A 16,943-nucleotide genomic window follows, 5' to 3' on the forward strand; every position below is an offset into this window, starting at 1 on the left:
TGTTTGACTTACATACAGTCCACCTTCGTATTCCATACGCATATCCCAACAATCTGTAAAAAATTATTTCATATACGCAGTATTCAGGTACAGGTACGCACGTGAAAAATCCAAGCTTGAAAAACTGCTATCGAATCTAAAATGCTCAAGCACATCACGAAAGAGATGAACAGATAAGACAGTAAAAAAAACTAGGAGGGCTGAACGAGGTTATCGTGAAAACAAGGTAGAGGAAAAAATGGGTTCTGATAAACATTTCCCAATAACTATAAATAGGGACACGCGTCTCTCTGAATAGTGCCCCAAGAGCAAACGTCTCCATTGCACGAGTTGCTGACACTGTGCCACTGTTGACTGTGCCTACTTAGCAAGAGGATTCGCGGAGGTAAGCAAACGAAGAAAAATTATCTTATTTATTATAGAACTATGTGTCACGACTCGAGCTGGTTACCATCATTTATTGCGTGATAAAATTCTGAATGAGCGATAATCCCAACGTTGGCCCTCGCCCATTCAAGCGCAAACTGAGAGGCATGAATTTGCTCTCCACAGAGCAGTTACATAAAGTTTCCCAAATACGACAGATTATATTCCAAATGGTTACGGCACATTCTCCGGAAATCGGTGATGTATATATTCCTTTGAAGTACAATGCATTTTAAAAGATGTATACATGACTAACGGGTATACTTAAATACATTCTAAAGCTTATGCTCACAAAAGCCACCAGAAATCAACACAATAAGGTGGCAATATAAATAAATTTCTGTCTCAAATTGGACAGTAACAAAGGCTCTCGAGTCAAAGGAAAATGTTCCCAACTCAGTCACAACGATCATAAAAGACTACATAAGTATTTACACAGAGCCTGAGGATTCACATAGCTGGGCTGCACACCTTGCATAATACCAGCCATTCTTGCCCATATTCTTGGTGAGCCAAACTTACTTCTTTTCCACACTAGTTGCATAATGCATCAATTCGCCTTATGACAAGAAGAATGTAAGTAAATGGGCACTAGTTGGGATTTATTTTCTAAATCTATATGTGAAAGGACAAATGCCCTTCTCTACGCTAGACCTAAAGAAAGCATCAAAATGAAGAGAAAGGTAGAAAATTAGGATTTAATATCAAAGACAGAAACATGCCTACCTAAAAAAGCAAGTAAAGATAGAGTCAGCAGGAGAATTTCAAAGCTTGGGAATGATTTAAAATAAGCCGCCAGTGAACCATGCAGTCAGAGAATTATCAATGTCCGTAATGTGAAGGTAGGAATTAGTAACCAGGCAGGGTGTTAACAGGGAGCCTGATATAAGGAGGAACCTTCCCTTGAGCTCAACAGAGCAGAGACCAAAACATTACATGAGGAGGATCAAGCGATGGACCTGATCAAACATATCGCCTCAGATTAAATCCTACTCTGATTAAATGAGTGAACTAGTGTAAATCCTGCTCTAGCAATATACTGTCTTAGATTAAATCCTACGCTGATTACATGAATGGTTTTAAATAAAATCCTTCTCTGAAGAAGTGAATGGCCTTGCATTACATCCTACTCTGGTAAAATACATTTCCTTAGATTAATTAAATCCAATTCTCATCAAACGAATGGCCTTGGATTAAATCCTACTCGGATTAAAAGAATGGTCTTTGCTTAAATCCTAATCGGATTAAAAGAATGGTCTTAGATTAAAAGAATGGTCTTCGATTAAATCCCATTCTGATCAAATGAATGGCCTTGAAATAAACCCTTTCCTAGAGGGAGATAAAGTGGACCACCTCAAATGCAACTATAATATCTCAAACCAGCACCAATTAATCCAACATAAAGCATTTTGAAATCAGATCCAGAAATTAACTTTAAACATCGAAATGATACATCAAATCTTTTACGGGAAGCTCTGGTATTACGAAAGTGAGTGAACTTTCAAAGGTGAGTTTGATGAAACATCCAATGAAAATCCAAAACATTATTAAAAATGAAAAGCCCAAAAGCATACTCATATAATACTTTGGAGTTCTTAAATTCTTCCAAGTTATGGGATCCCAAGTCTGATGAACTCTTAACTCATAGTTGACAGCTGAAGAATGGGCAATCTGAGATAGTGCAACCAGCAGATGAAAGCTAAGATGGGAATATCAAAGAAACAAGGAAGGGTAAAGTATAGGCAAAAAGCATTAACAGAAGTAGACTGGAGAAAGTCATGGAGAGGAGGCAGCATCACGTCACTGTTTTCTTTGATCTAGAGAAGGCTTGTGATACAACATGGAGGTGAGATAAGGCATTCTGAGGGTTCTTTACCAATGTAACCTGAGAGGCACACACACACACACACATTTAAAACAGAGTATCGTGCTTCCCAGTTATGTACAGAAGGATCCACAGTGATATACTTGATTAAATAAAGCGAAAGCAGAAATGTATTTGTAAATATATATGCACAGCCTATAGCTTTCATTCATCCTTCTGTTGAAATGATTAACTCCACACTAGGGAAACATAAACCATAGGCTTTGTACATAGTTTTGCAAACATTTCCTTTACTATTCATGTATATTACTGTGGCCCTTTCTGTACACACACACACACACACATATATATATATATATATTGTTATGGGCCCACGCCCATCAAACATACACAAGTCTCTTAAAAAAATACAAACAAAGTCACTAACGACCAAGTCCACAATAGGTGGAATGGCCGCAACAGAGTGTACAGAGATGGAATCAAGGAGGATAAGTAAAAGCTGAAAATAAAACCTTAATATTTAATACAAACTTTTTAGAAAGAAATGACCACTGAGCCTCTTACAAAATACATTAAATAAACACAAAAAATCAACCACACACTGAAAACATCGAATAACAAACACTCTTACACCAAATTAAGATAGACTATACAATTACACTTTAAAGAGAGGGCCCTGAAAGTAATAGAATGTCGAAAAGACAGAATAGCCTAACTTATTACACACTAAACCAAAAAAAATATTAACTGCTTCCCTTAAGTGAGCTCTAAACGGTGGAAGTGGCCACCACAGCCGTCAAATCACGGGTCGAGGAGAATAATCTATAATTTCCTAGGACCATACCAAACGTAAGAGAGGTCCCCAAGGCACAAATCGCTGGTCCAAAGGCGTAGCCTGACGAAATATCACTTTATTGTCGCAAGACAATCCATGGACACGGCCGTCCAACAGGAAATCACACCTTACCAGATGGCAGAGAGGTCCCCTTGGCGGATTCACTGAACCAAGGGTGTAGCCTGATGGATAAATCAATCTCCCAAAGGAGGACAGAAGCAGCAGCTGAAGAAAGGTAGGTATTGTAATCCAGAGATAGTCCAATCATAAGGCAGGCCTACACAATGTCAAAGGTCCAGAAAAACAACTCTCTCAGTCCTCGTGAGACAGTGCCGAATACAGCTCCGGATGAGAAGCCAAAACCAAACGTGAAAATGAAACAAGCTCATTGTAATTAAAACTATACAACAAGTCAGAAATGTCGGGGAGGAGGAAACAGGGTCATTACGTTCCAAAAGAATAATTACTGCCAAAGTGGCTTATTCAAAACAAATTAATTTACGTTAAATTAAACACATACTGACACCTCCTCACCCAAAAAAAAAAAAAAATTTCAAACAAGAAAATTTTTCTAAAAAAGTATTGAACTTAACTCATAACTTAAAGAAATATATTAAAATACTAATATCAAAAGCAAACATAGCAATTCAATCTATATGAAATAAAACAGGGACAATAAGAAAAATTAAAGTCCAATGACAAGACTCAAAAAGTGATTGAGAATACTTTATCACATTGCCGGCCAAAAATAGATTAGAGATAGTGGCAAAAAAATTTTGTACCACTTTCAATACAGTCAATAGATATCAAATCTTAACCTTAATATTATGACTTAAAACTAATACAAGTAAATAATTTATAGTGACCACGCCAAAAAATAACATCAGTATCAACATATGAAGAAATATGGTAATATCCCCATGAACTCACAAGTGGAGCGGTGGGCACAGGTTAGCAGAGCAGCAATATTAACAAGACTAACCTATTATTAGACTAAACCTAGATAACCGACAACCAAAAATATAAATTGACCACAATGGGGCTAGTGTTACCTCAACCAAAGGTCACCACTCATACACCAGCCTGTAGCGCCTAAAAACGGCCGTGCTACAGACCCGTGAGCCGTGACCTGGCTAAATTATTCTGAAAACACAAATATCAGTTAAACAAAAATAAGGACCAAAACCTTAGTAGATTAACCTTAACTTAGTCTAGGTCACCACTCATACACCAGCCTGTAGCGCCTAAAAAACGGCTGTGTTGTGCTACAGACCCGTGAGCCCGTGACCTATCTAAGCTTTGTAAAGAAAGAATTAATGGACCATTGGCATAAATAAAGAACAGGGACATAACAGTATATGATTAATGATTCATAAAAACTAACCATCAATCACCAAAAATAAGAAAAAACGTAACACACCGTTCACATATCCATGATTTTACGACACACTCAATATTGTGGCCCTTCACAACACCTTCCAATAATGCCTCTTTTCACTCCAGAGAGCGTCCTTACTCACCACTGTTTGTTTTTTGCAACTCACCGAGTTTCAAAGAGCGTCTTTTCACTTCACTTCACTCAGTCTACACTTCAGAGAGCGTCCTCACACTAAACGGATTTGGGCCTTAAATACACACATCATTAATGGACATATACAAGACAATGGTAACACCTTAAAATTAACCTGGACATACACAAGACAATGGCAACACCTTAAAATTAGCCTCCACCAATAACACATACTAAAGTAAACAGAAATCAAAAGTACCCTTAACCACTCTTAATCAAAGACGACACCGAAGAAAAACCTGCAAATCACGACATTTAACATCTTAATCTTAAGTACTTAATCCTAAATTATTTCATAAACAGAAACACCTGACACAACATTATTACAACACACCTGAAAACCTGTACATTCAATAAATTTATAGGATTAATCAAATCAATTAATATAAGTATATACAAAACAACTTTTACGAAGAACAAAAAGGTTTTTCTCAAATCAACCTATCGATCAGTCACTGATGCGTGACAGCGCATCAGCGACAACATTACTTTTGCCTGGAATGTGTGAAAAGCTAAAATTCCATTCCTGGAGCAGGAGGCTCAACGCATCAACCGTTGATTTTTATTCCTAAACCTGTTCAAGAAAACCAACGGATTATGATCCGTTAATATTTTAATCGAGTCCCTGTAGAGGATAAATACACCTGAAAATGATTTACAGCTAAAATTAATCCCAAAGTCTCTTTCTCTACAGTCGAGTATTTCCGTTGTGCCAAAAATAACTTTTTGGAGAAATAGGCAACAGGATGAGATACTCCATGAGCATCTTCCTGCAACAAAACTGCTCCAACCCCAACATCACTATTTCAGTAGCAAGCGAAAAGGAACGTCAAAATCAGGAGCTTTCAAAATAGGGAAATTCATTAGGACCTGCTTTAACTTTTCAAAGGCATTTTGGGCATCAATAGTCCATACAAAAGTCACATTCTTACGTAATAAATTAGTCAGGGGCTCAGCGATATCAGAAAAATTCTTAACAAATCTACGGTAATACCCTACTAAACCAAGGAATTTTTCTGACATCCCTGCGACACTTCGGTATTTCAATATGTCTAATAGAGTCTACGTTTGCCTGTTTCGGAGCCACTTTCCCAAATCCTACTTCGTGACCCAAATATACAACCTTTGCTTTGGCAAACTCACTCTTTTAGGTTTATAACCAAACCAGCTTTCCTAAGTACCTGAAATAAAGCCTTAATACGTTTAAGATGGGTGTCCCAGTCATCACTATAAATTACAATATCATCAATATAAACAACACACCCCTCTAAACCTTGGACCAAAGTATTCATTAACCTTTGAAAGGTCGCATTTAGCATTCTTCATCCCAAAAGGCATTACTTTACATTGGTAGAGTCCTCGCTGTGTTACAAACGCTGACAAATCCGTGCCCGTTTGGACAGCGGAACTTGCCAATACCCCTTCAACAAATCAAATTTAGTTATATATTTTTAATTCCCTATCCTGTCAATACAATCCTCTATCCTGGGTAAAGGGTAACTATCAGGCTTTGTGACCTCATTGACTTTGCGGTAATCAAAACAAAGCCTGAATTGACCATCCTGTTTCTTTACCAAAACAACAGGTGAAGACCACGGACTGTTGCTGGGTTCGATCAGCCCGTGTCGTAACATATAATCAACCTCTTTATCCACAACATTTTTTAAATGGATTTAACCTGTAAATTTTTTTATATTGTTTTACCGGAGTTGCGTTACCCACATCCATCATGTTCAAGGACAGTGGTCTGTCCTGGAACATCCGAAAATAAATCCTATAACTAAAAACTAACTTTTTTCAAAGATCCCTGTTCTATTAAATTCAAATGTGAAACCATTTCTGAAAAATTTTCTAAAGAATGTTCATTATCATTAGCCATTCGGCACCATCAAAACAATCATCATCAAAAATTACTCACGTCTGGAAAAAGAAAAAGAATTAATATCATTACACTTTGTAGTATCACCAACTAATGCCACGGGAATAACTTTGTCACGACCTTTATAAGCTTTTAACATATTTATGTGACACAACTGGTAGGGTCTCCTCCTTTCAGGAGTTTCAACTAAATAATTAACATCACTTACTTTCTTTAAAAAATTTTCCACGGTCCTGAAAATGAAGCTTTTAAAGGGTTTCCTGGAATGGGAAGCAATACCAAAACATTATCACCCACTACAAAATTACGCTCCTTAGTCTTTCGGTCAAAAAAGTATTTCATTTTCTTTTGGCTACACAATAAATTTTCACCAGCAAACTTCCAAGCCTTCGTCAATTTATCACCCAAATTACTAACATAATCTAATAAATTCATATCAGGGGCGTCCCCCTCCCAAGATTCACGAACCACATCCAATGGACCACGCACACAATGACCAAAAATAAGGCTGAAAGGTGAAAATCCTAAAGACTGACTCGGCACTGACCGAAATGCAAATAATAAATAAGGTAGTTCCTTATCCCATTCAGAACCATTAACCAAACAATATTTTTTTATCATAGACTTCATGGTTTGATGAAATCGTTCCAAAACACCTTGACTTTCAGGATGGTACAGAGAAGAAGTCACATGATTAATTTTTAAATTCAGCCATCTTCTCCCTAAATAATTTACTCAGAAAATTAGACCCACAATTGGACTGAATTACTTTGGGCATTCCGAACCTGGTGAAAAATTCAATTAATACTTCAACAATTTTAACAGATTTTACATTTCGTAGTGGTATTGCCTCAGGATATCGAGACATCCTATCCATAATTGTTAAAATATACTGATTGCCACTACGAGTTTTCGGCAGAGGACCAACCACGTCAATAATTACCTCTCTGAACGGTTCAGAAACAACAGGAATAGGATGTAATGGTGCCTTTGGAATTGGTTGATTAGGCTTCCCGACCTTTGACATGCATCACAACTATTTACAAATTTTTAAGCATCATCTTTCATCTTAGACCAAAAATAATTTTCACACAAATTACGAGTGGTTTTAAAAATACCAAAATGACCAGCCAAACCATTTTCATGAGCCAATGTCATTAACTCCTTTCGATAAACAAAAGGAACCACAATCTGTTTAACAATTTCACAACCTGTGTTAATGGCATCAAAAGGTCTACTTATTCTATACAAAATATTATTAATTATCTTAAATCGAGGACAGTCAAATCCGTAATTTCGCCAGACTCAACTGGCAGGTCTTTAAAATCTGCTTTCTGAGCTGTAATAAGTTCCTTAGTAGTCCAATTAAGTTTATTATCCAACACACCACTATCTATAACTAAGCTATCACTACGATCTAAACTACTCAAATCAACATCAACTACCGACTCGGCCGAGTCAACACTACTAGCCTTCGATCGAGTGACTACAGATATTTCATTACCGGAATTTAATACAATAGGGAAAGTTTTATTTATTAGGGCGACATCATTCCCTAACACCAAATCCACATCTTTAATAGGAAATTTATCAATAATGGCCAGTTTTAAATAACCTGAAAAAGACGGGCATGATAAATAAAAACTCTCAACCGGGTAAGACCTGACCGTATCTGGAAAACCACTTAACAAAACATATTCCTTATTTGAACATTCCCAATCAATAGGTAAGGATTCTCTGAGAATTAAAGACTGAGCAGCCCCAGTGTCACGCAAAATTTTAACCTTTCTTTGCTCAGTCGAATTCCCAGAGCGAACAAAACCATCAGACAAAAATTTCTGAAAAGGAGCCAGTGACTTATTGCCTAGTCACTGATTATTAGAGTTCTCAGCCACTGACTCGTTCTCATTCCTACGAATGGCCATTACCGGACGTCTTTCGGTCCTTTGTGACCTTTTAAATGCATAACACCTGCTCTTGACGTGTCCCTTCTTATGACAGAAGAAACAAGTCAAAGTTTTCAACTTCTCCGGGTTATCTGTGGTCTGCCTATTATAGCTGTTAACAGGAGTAGTACGAGAACCATAATTAACATTAGGCCTATTATACCTGTTCTGATTACTACTCCTGTTAACTCTCACCCAACCAGATTTCTCATTTCTGGGTACTTCCCCTATCACATTTTTATGAGAGAGGAGGTACTCATCACTTGCAATTGCCACCTCCTGTAAAGTTTCTAATTTTAACTCTTCGAGGTGTACTTTCACCTCATTAGGCACGGACCTTTTAAACTCCTCAACCAAAATCAATTCTTTTTAATTTCTCAAAGTCTGTCACCTCCTTAGACTTTAACCAGTCGCCAGCAAATTGCTCTTTAGCCCTGGCGAACTCTACAAAAGTCTGCCCTTTTCCTTCTGTAAATTACGGAAGCGTTGTCGGTAAGCTTCCGGTACCAACTCGTAAGCCTTCAAAACTATGGCCTTTACAGAATCATAATCTGAAGACAGATCTTCGTCCAAGGTAACGTATACTTTCTGGGCCTTACCTAACAATTTACTCTGAATAAGAGTGGTCCAATACTCTTTTGGCCATTCCAACCTTGAGGCTATTCTCTCAAAAGAAACAAAAACTCTGCCACGTTAACTTCCTGAAAATTTGGGACTAATTTTTAGAGCTTCAGTTAGATTAATACAAGGCATTGCAGACACATTATGTTGGGAAGAAGAAGAACCCTATTACTCAATGCTTGCATAGCAAGTTCGTGCTGCCTCTCTCTCTCTCTCCTCAGCCTTCAACCTTGGAGATCTATTTCCATTCTTTTCAACTGAATCTGCCTATCTAAAATTTCTACTGATACCGCTTCCTCCACCTGCCTAGTCTCTGGTTTACCTTCTGCCTTCATCACCTTAACCTTTTCATAAACATTAAGAAGCAACAAGCCCTTCCTAACAGACCCAGGATTTTCAATTTCAAAAAATTCTGCTACATACTCTAAATCAGGCTTATTCAATTCTGCCAACCTGTCCTGCCACCCCTCTCCACTCAAGAGCTCCGGGATATTCAAATCAGCCATAGTAAATTAATTACACACAAGTAAATATATAAATGTATCTCACAAAATATATCCAAAAACAAACCAATACACTGAACACCAATAACCACACGAATATCCTACCAAGGTCAAGAAAAAAAAATATAAACACCGATCAACACAAAAATATATGAGAGAAGGTATTACTATGCTGCAAAACACCCCAAGAATCCACTCTATACACTCAAGTGACTACAGGATCCGATAGATCCTGGCAAAGGTCGCCAAATGTTATGGGCCCACGCCCATCAAACATACACAAGTCTCTTAAAATACAAACAAAGTCACTAACGACCAAGTCCACAATAGGTGGAATGGCCGCAACAGAGTGTACAGAGATGGAATCAAAGAGGATAAAGTAAAATTTGAAAATAAAACCTTAATATTTAATACAAACTTTTTAGAAAGAAATGACCACTGAGCCTCTTACAAAATACATTAAACACAAAAATCAACCACACACTGAAAACATCGAATAACAAACATTCTTACACCAAATTAAGATAGACTATACAATTACACTTTAAAGAGAGGGCCCTGAAAGTAATAGAATGTCGAAAAGACAGAATAGCCTAACTTATTACACACTAAACCAAAATAAAAAATTAACTGCTTCCTTAAGTGAGCTCTAAACGGTAGAAGTGGCCACCACAGCCTTCAAATCACGGGCCGAGGAGAATAATCTATAATTTCCTGGACCATACCAAACGTAAGAGAGGTCCCCAAGGCACAAATAACTGGTCCAAAGGCGTAGCCTGAAGAAATATCACTTTATTGTCGCAAGACAATCCATGGACACGGCCGTCCAACAGGAAATCACACCTTACCAGATGGCAGAGAGGTCCCCTTGGCGGATTCACTGAACCAAGGGTGTAGCCTGATGGATAAATCAATCTCCCAAAGGAGGACAGAAGCAGCAGCTGAAGAAAGGTAGGTATTGTAATCCAGAGATAGTCCAATCATAAGGCAGGCCCACACAATGTCAAAGGTCCAGAAAAACAACTCTCTCAGTCCTCGTGAGACAGTGCCGAATACAGCTCCGGATGAGAAGCCAAAACCAAACGTGAAAATGAAACAAGCTCATTGTAATTAAAACTATACAACAAGTCAGAAATGTCGGGAGGAGGAAACAGGGTCATTACGTTCCAAAAGAATAATTACTGCCAAAGTGGCTTATTCAAAACAAATTAATTTACGTTAAATTAAACACATACTGACAATATATATATATATATATATATATATATATATATATATATATATATATATATATATATATATATATATATATATATATATATATATACATACTACATACATACATACATATATATATATAGCTATATTGCTAACACTGATGAAAGTCCTAAAGGGCAAATCTGAATATGAATGTTAGTAAGAAAGTCAGGAAAATGGAATATATATAATTTTTGTTCGGAGTGTCGAAGGACTAAGGAGGTCAATTCTGATAGACATTTGTGAGTAGCCTAAACGTAATAGATTACGGACGGATGAGAGAAAATATGAATAACACAGTAAGTGAAGAAAGGAAGGCGGCACATCACATTGGAACGATTGGAAAAGAAATGTTGTGTTTTATGACATGATACATTGGAATTCAGTAAGGGGTTATTAAAGAAACCTCCTTTTATAAAAGTCAAGTATGGATGATCAATACAAATGATAAAACAAAAGCTACAGCTGCAGATATGAGCTTATTTTGCCGTTTTTGTGGAGAAAGGACTGAGAGGTGTGAAAAGTGCTAAATCATCAGTGGAGGTGAAAAAATACATTACCGAGTTTTAAGGTGGCTTGCTCATGGGGAAAGAACAGAGGACGTTAGGCTACGAAGAGTGTGTGTGTATTTCTGACGTTTTATGCGGAAAGAAGAGTGGAAGACTTAGAAAGAGCTGAATATTTAGAGCAATGGAGGTACAGGTATGGAAGGGCCGTCGAAACACACGACTGTTCAAATATATAATTACATACATACGTGTATTTGCTTCACATGTTGCAAAAACTTAAATATTTGTATAAGATTATATATATGGATAAATATACAAATTCTTTCGGATACGATGCACAACAAAGACATGAAAAACTAGCTCCAGCATTTTACAGTACTAGAAATAAGGGTACCCACTGAGATCCCTCTCATTCTACCGTTCTGGAACTGAAGCATTCAGCATGTGGAGCTTTTATTGGTTTATTTTCACTTACGTTTACATCTTAATCTTTGCAACCCTAGGTGAACATGCCCACCATGGATTAGGCTTTAGTCATATTATTATTATTATAATAATTCAGAAGATAAAACCTATTCATAAGGAACAAGCCCACAGGGACCACTGGCTTGAAATTCAAGCTTCCTAAGAATACGGTGTTCACTAGGAAGAGGAAAGACGAGGTTGAAGGAAATACAGAAAGAAGCGACCCACTTATCGAAAAATAAAAAAATAAATAAATTTAGGCAGATCACGCCTTGCATGGTGTTTGTTGTTTCAGCCCCTTAAGGTAGGAAGTTTTAAACCTTGTTAGCCTTAACATGACAAGAAATGCTCGGCCTATTTTCGGATATAACTAGCATTCATGTCAGCATGACAGCTTGAAGGTGGTGTTTTCTAAGGTTTCTGAATTTTTGGGGAATGATACTGAAAATAGGGCACACATATTGTCCATTCCTTGCATCCTTTACATGTAATTTAAAAGAAATTCACAAATCTCACTACTCAAAACAAACTTAATTTAGAAATAAGTGTTAGACGGTTTCTACAACAAAGATTACAAATTGTTCGCAGTTGCACACTAACTCTATAACCTCTAGGAACCTACTATTATTGTCAAATCATTACACCTTCACACAGCTGGTACCAGTCATTTAAAAAGAGGCCACAAACACCCTGGCACATTCCAAGTGCAGCAATAGAAATTATTACAAATATCCCTAAAAAATTAAATAAACAAACAAAAAGTCTGACTCAGAAAAACCTGAATGGAGTGGTACAGACAGAAACGAGACCAGCGCCAGGTCAGAGCTCCACAGCCATCTGGCTTCATCCCCGATCATCCAATTTGGAGATTTCTGATGAATCTGCTGAAGTAACGTATGTTTTTTTTAAACTTAGCCTGACTCAGAGATTATTCATTTTATTATTACGTAAGCATTGAAGGTTATGAGTCAATTAAAGGTTATTTCGTGGTGTTAATCTACCAAAACTGCACTACGGACCATAAGTGTCACTAGATTTCTTTCCCTGACACCATTTATAGTTTCAATACACATGGCTCCACATCACGTTCACTGAATGTAAATTTCTGAATGACAGGTATGTTAACATCTTGACTATTCACACACATTTAAGTAATACAACAAACTGAAAGACTATCAGCCAAACAATGCCAGACTCAGAGAAGATCAACAACAGTTTCTTTCTTTGCTTTGAAGTGTAACAGTGTACTGTAAGTAATAAATTGTCCCTTCCTTTACAGGAAATGAAGTGGCTCTGGATTACTGCACTGCTCTTTTTGGTGACTGAGGTGAAATCTGGACCAACAAGAAAAGATGGAATGCTAGGTGGGTAAATCATTGCAGTGCTTCAACTCACTCAGTTATCCTTGTCTCAGCTATTTTACTGAGTACAATTTGTATTAAAATGTACAGCTACAAGTGGCTCTGTATTTAAACTCTTCATAATCGATCATTTTAAAAACAGAATTCCATTACAATATAGCTGAAATTTGCTAATTATTTAAAGTCTTCTCAATCATCTTAAAAATAAGATTCCACCTAGAAAAATTATCTTTTACTGTTTCAATGGATTTTGACTGTATTTTCTGAACCATTTTAATATTATGAACATACACTATGGCCATGGTGAATATATATTAACTTTTTTGAGTTTAACATGGGAACGACATACACTTGCAAACTAAGCCATTTCCACTAGGGGCAACTGACGAGAAAAATACAATGCTCAGTGATACATACCCAATTTAATTGGTGCATCACAGATATACCTCCTGTGCAAAAAAAAAAAAAAAAAAAAATCAACAATACTAGCCGCTTCATTAGTGAATTGTCGAACTCCCTACATACACTGTCATTGCCTGCACTCTCGCGCCCCACAGATGTTGAGGACTATCCTTCCAATGTCTTATTCACTACATTTACGCAGCACTCTCTATTTCTTCCTCTCCTTCTTCCTAGACGCTCCACATTTAACTTTTTTTTTTACATACTTCCATCTTTCTTTCAAGCTATCATCTACAGTAACCTTACTACCAATCTTCTCCATACCTGCTCATTTCTGGCCCTTTCAATTCTTACTCTGCAACCTTTTGCTTTCAAATGCTCCCAACAACTACACTTCACTTCCCTAAAGGAGAACTGGCCCAGCAGTCCCTTGATGCACTCTCACTTGGCTTCTGTATACATCAGTTATACAATTTATATAAATGTAAAGTATATGCATATATATATATATAAATATATACATATATATATTTATCTACATATGTATATGTAAATGCACACATAAAACATAATATATATATATATATATATATATATATATATATATATATATATATATATATATATATATATATATATATATATATATGTGCCTGTGTGTGTGTGTTTATGTAAGCATATACAGTACATAGATACATACATTATGCAAGCAGTTAGCTTCTGCAGGCAGTTCCTTGGGTGCAGTTGCTCTCAGGTTCCAACTTCTTTGAGACTTGTATGGCCTAATTGGCAGTGCTCTTGCCTTTCAATTGAAAGACCTGGGTTGATCCTGATGTGAGTCAGAATATATATATATATATATATATATATATATATATATATATATATATATATATATATATATATTTTTTATATATATATATATATATATATATATATATATATATATATATATATATATATATATATATATATATATATATAATGTATATATGTATATAGTTATGTTCTGAGTCCGGTTGGAAGAGTTAAATTGACTTTTGAATGTAATTTGTATTAGAGGCCAACACCTAGATCTCAGAACATATGCAATACCGGTAAATGTAATTTACATCTATTCAAAGAATATGGGAAGGTCGCCTGTCAAACCAGTCAGTTAGATTAAATTACTACATTTACAGATTTGCAATCAAGGCAAATGCAGTGTGGCAATAAACAGTGCAACTACAGTTAGAAAAAAAAAGGTTAACACAAATCTCATAATCTGCTTAAGACTGGCTGATAAAATTATTTTACATTAGCACAACGATAACACTGAGAGGCCTAACACATGGCCCTTATGGACAGCTGATGTCAGAAGATGGAATTGAGCCTTTTAAGGCAATTGTTTCACAAGGGGAGGGGCAACACTTGAAGAGCCAGATAACAGGGTTCTTATTACATCTGTGCATGGAGCTCGCTTGCAAAAGATGGATTCAGGCCGCAGAAGTCCCAACATGTGGCCAGTGGGAGGAGGACAGAGAAGTGATCTTGCGCTCCTGAGGTTTGGGAACGGAGTGAGATCGACCTTGGTAGCAGAGTTACCCCGTTTGATTCCAGTAGCAGGCACAGGACACTGGGATGTCTGCAAGAAGCAAATAACAGCCAGCACACTGAGGGTTAGCCTAGCGGCCCAATTACTATCGTGACTGGTCCCTGTGCCCTAACGGCTTTCTGTCCCCTAATATTGTAGTGGGGTAGAACGACTACATTCTGTCCCCCCATAGTGAGGGTTCCCCCCAGCCACTATGAAATTTTGACTCCTTAGCTAACGGACTGGAGGGCAGAATTTTCTAAATATGTAAAAGCTCCCCACTTTAAGAAGGTATTCACTCCCTTTCGGGCATGAAGGCCTTGGCTAAGTAAGTTATTTGTCTTGACTAGTCACTTAGTTTCCCTAAATGAGTCATACTTTTGCAATGCAGTTAACTAAAATGACCTACCTATCTGCTAGGAGGGAATACTGGTTTTACTAACTTACTACAGCAGAGCCTAACACGAGACAACAGTATCTACAGACTTCTACTGGCTGTCTCTGATGACAGGGGAACTTTATTCCTAGACAAAGGGTACATGGAACAGGATGTCTTGTTGACATGGTCTACTATCCTACTGTCCTGGCACTAAATTAAATGACAATGACCTATCTAAATGCAATTATTTACAGATTATACATTCCTTTACGGAATATCACGTGCAATGGTTTCAGACATGAGCAACAGGTGGGTACCAGTTTGAGTACTGGACGGTTTTATCATGAGTTTATTAACAGGGTTAGTAATACAAGACTGCCTAGGGTGTTAGGTGTTAGTCTACTTGGGCAGAGATCAGGCCAGCTACCTCCTCTGGGTAGGTGCCAGGATCACTCTGAGATGGAAATGGCACTGTGCCAATGGGACACAAGTGCCAAAGCATGCTTGTGGCTCTTATGGGTTAACTGGATCTCTTCCGCCCCTTCTTCTTCTTCAGGTTCCGCCAAGGTCTGGCTACGCCATTCCTAGGAGGTTACGAGGGCACCGACTCTGGAGAAAGGCCAGAAGTGCGGTTAGGAGCAGAACAAGAAAGTTAAGTATACCTTAGTTTTACCAGACCACTGAGCTGATTAACAGCTCTCCTAAGGCTGGCCTGAAAGGATTAGACTTATTTAATGTGGCTAAGAACCAATTAGTTACTTAGCAACGGGACCTAAATCTTACTATCACCAGAAATAAATTCCTCTAACTCTTCATTAGCTAGCCGGAGAGTTGAACTCAGGCCTAGCATGCTAGGCCACAACTCTACCGACTGGCCCAACAAAGAGCTTAGCAGAATCAGAGATAGCCCTAGGAGCTACAGGGAGGCTCCTTACTTAGGCTGCTGCGACAACCGTCTAACGGTAGAACCAGCTTCTGCATCCCAGTTGGACGGTTCCTGGTCGACTAGAGAAGGTGTAGTGTTAAGGTCTGCCAGATGTTCATCAAGGGCCAGAGGCTCACAACTGGCAATGATCAACTTGGTGAGGTTTGGAGGATCTCATGTAGGAGGATCTGTGACAAGACAGAGATTCCTATCTCAGGTGGAGGGCAGAGCCTCTTGGAAGTGTTCTGGTTGTGGTGTCCGCTGCATTTTGCTTGCTAGGGCACCCCAACCAATTTGTGGAGTGCCCTGTTATGTTACAGGTCTTGCAGTGGCACTTGGTTCTGGCAGTTTCCCTTCGAGGTGAGGGAGGAAACTTTTGGTGGCCACCTTTGTGAGGAGTGAGGACTGGGCCTGGAGTTGTATCGAGAGTGCCCCTTCCACAACCACTTTGGTGAGCAGAAGGAAGG

General features: G+C 37.8%; 1 long non-coding RNA gene across 1 annotated transcript in view; it reads left to right on the forward strand.

Moving 5' to 3' along the window:
• Positions 1 to 255: 255 nt before the first annotated feature.
• The window catches only part of LOC136832877 (uncharacterized), a 48,362-nt gene continuing 31,674 nt past the window's right edge, over positions 256 to 16,943 (forward strand). Inside the window, exons 1-2 of the long non-coding RNA XR_010851344.1 lie at positions 256 to 385; positions 13,116 to 13,200. This is a non-coding gene — a long non-coding RNA (uncharacterized lncRNA). The remainder of the gene's footprint in view (positions 386 to 13,115; positions 13,201 to 16,943) is intronic.

Source organism: Macrobrachium rosenbergii, chromosome 50, assembly GCF_040412425.1.
Source record: "Macrobrachium rosenbergii isolate ZJJX-2024 chromosome 50, ASM4041242v1, whole genome shotgun sequence".
Lineage (NCBI taxonomy): Eukaryota > Metazoa > Arthropoda > Malacostraca > Decapoda > Palaemonidae > Macrobrachium > Macrobrachium rosenbergii.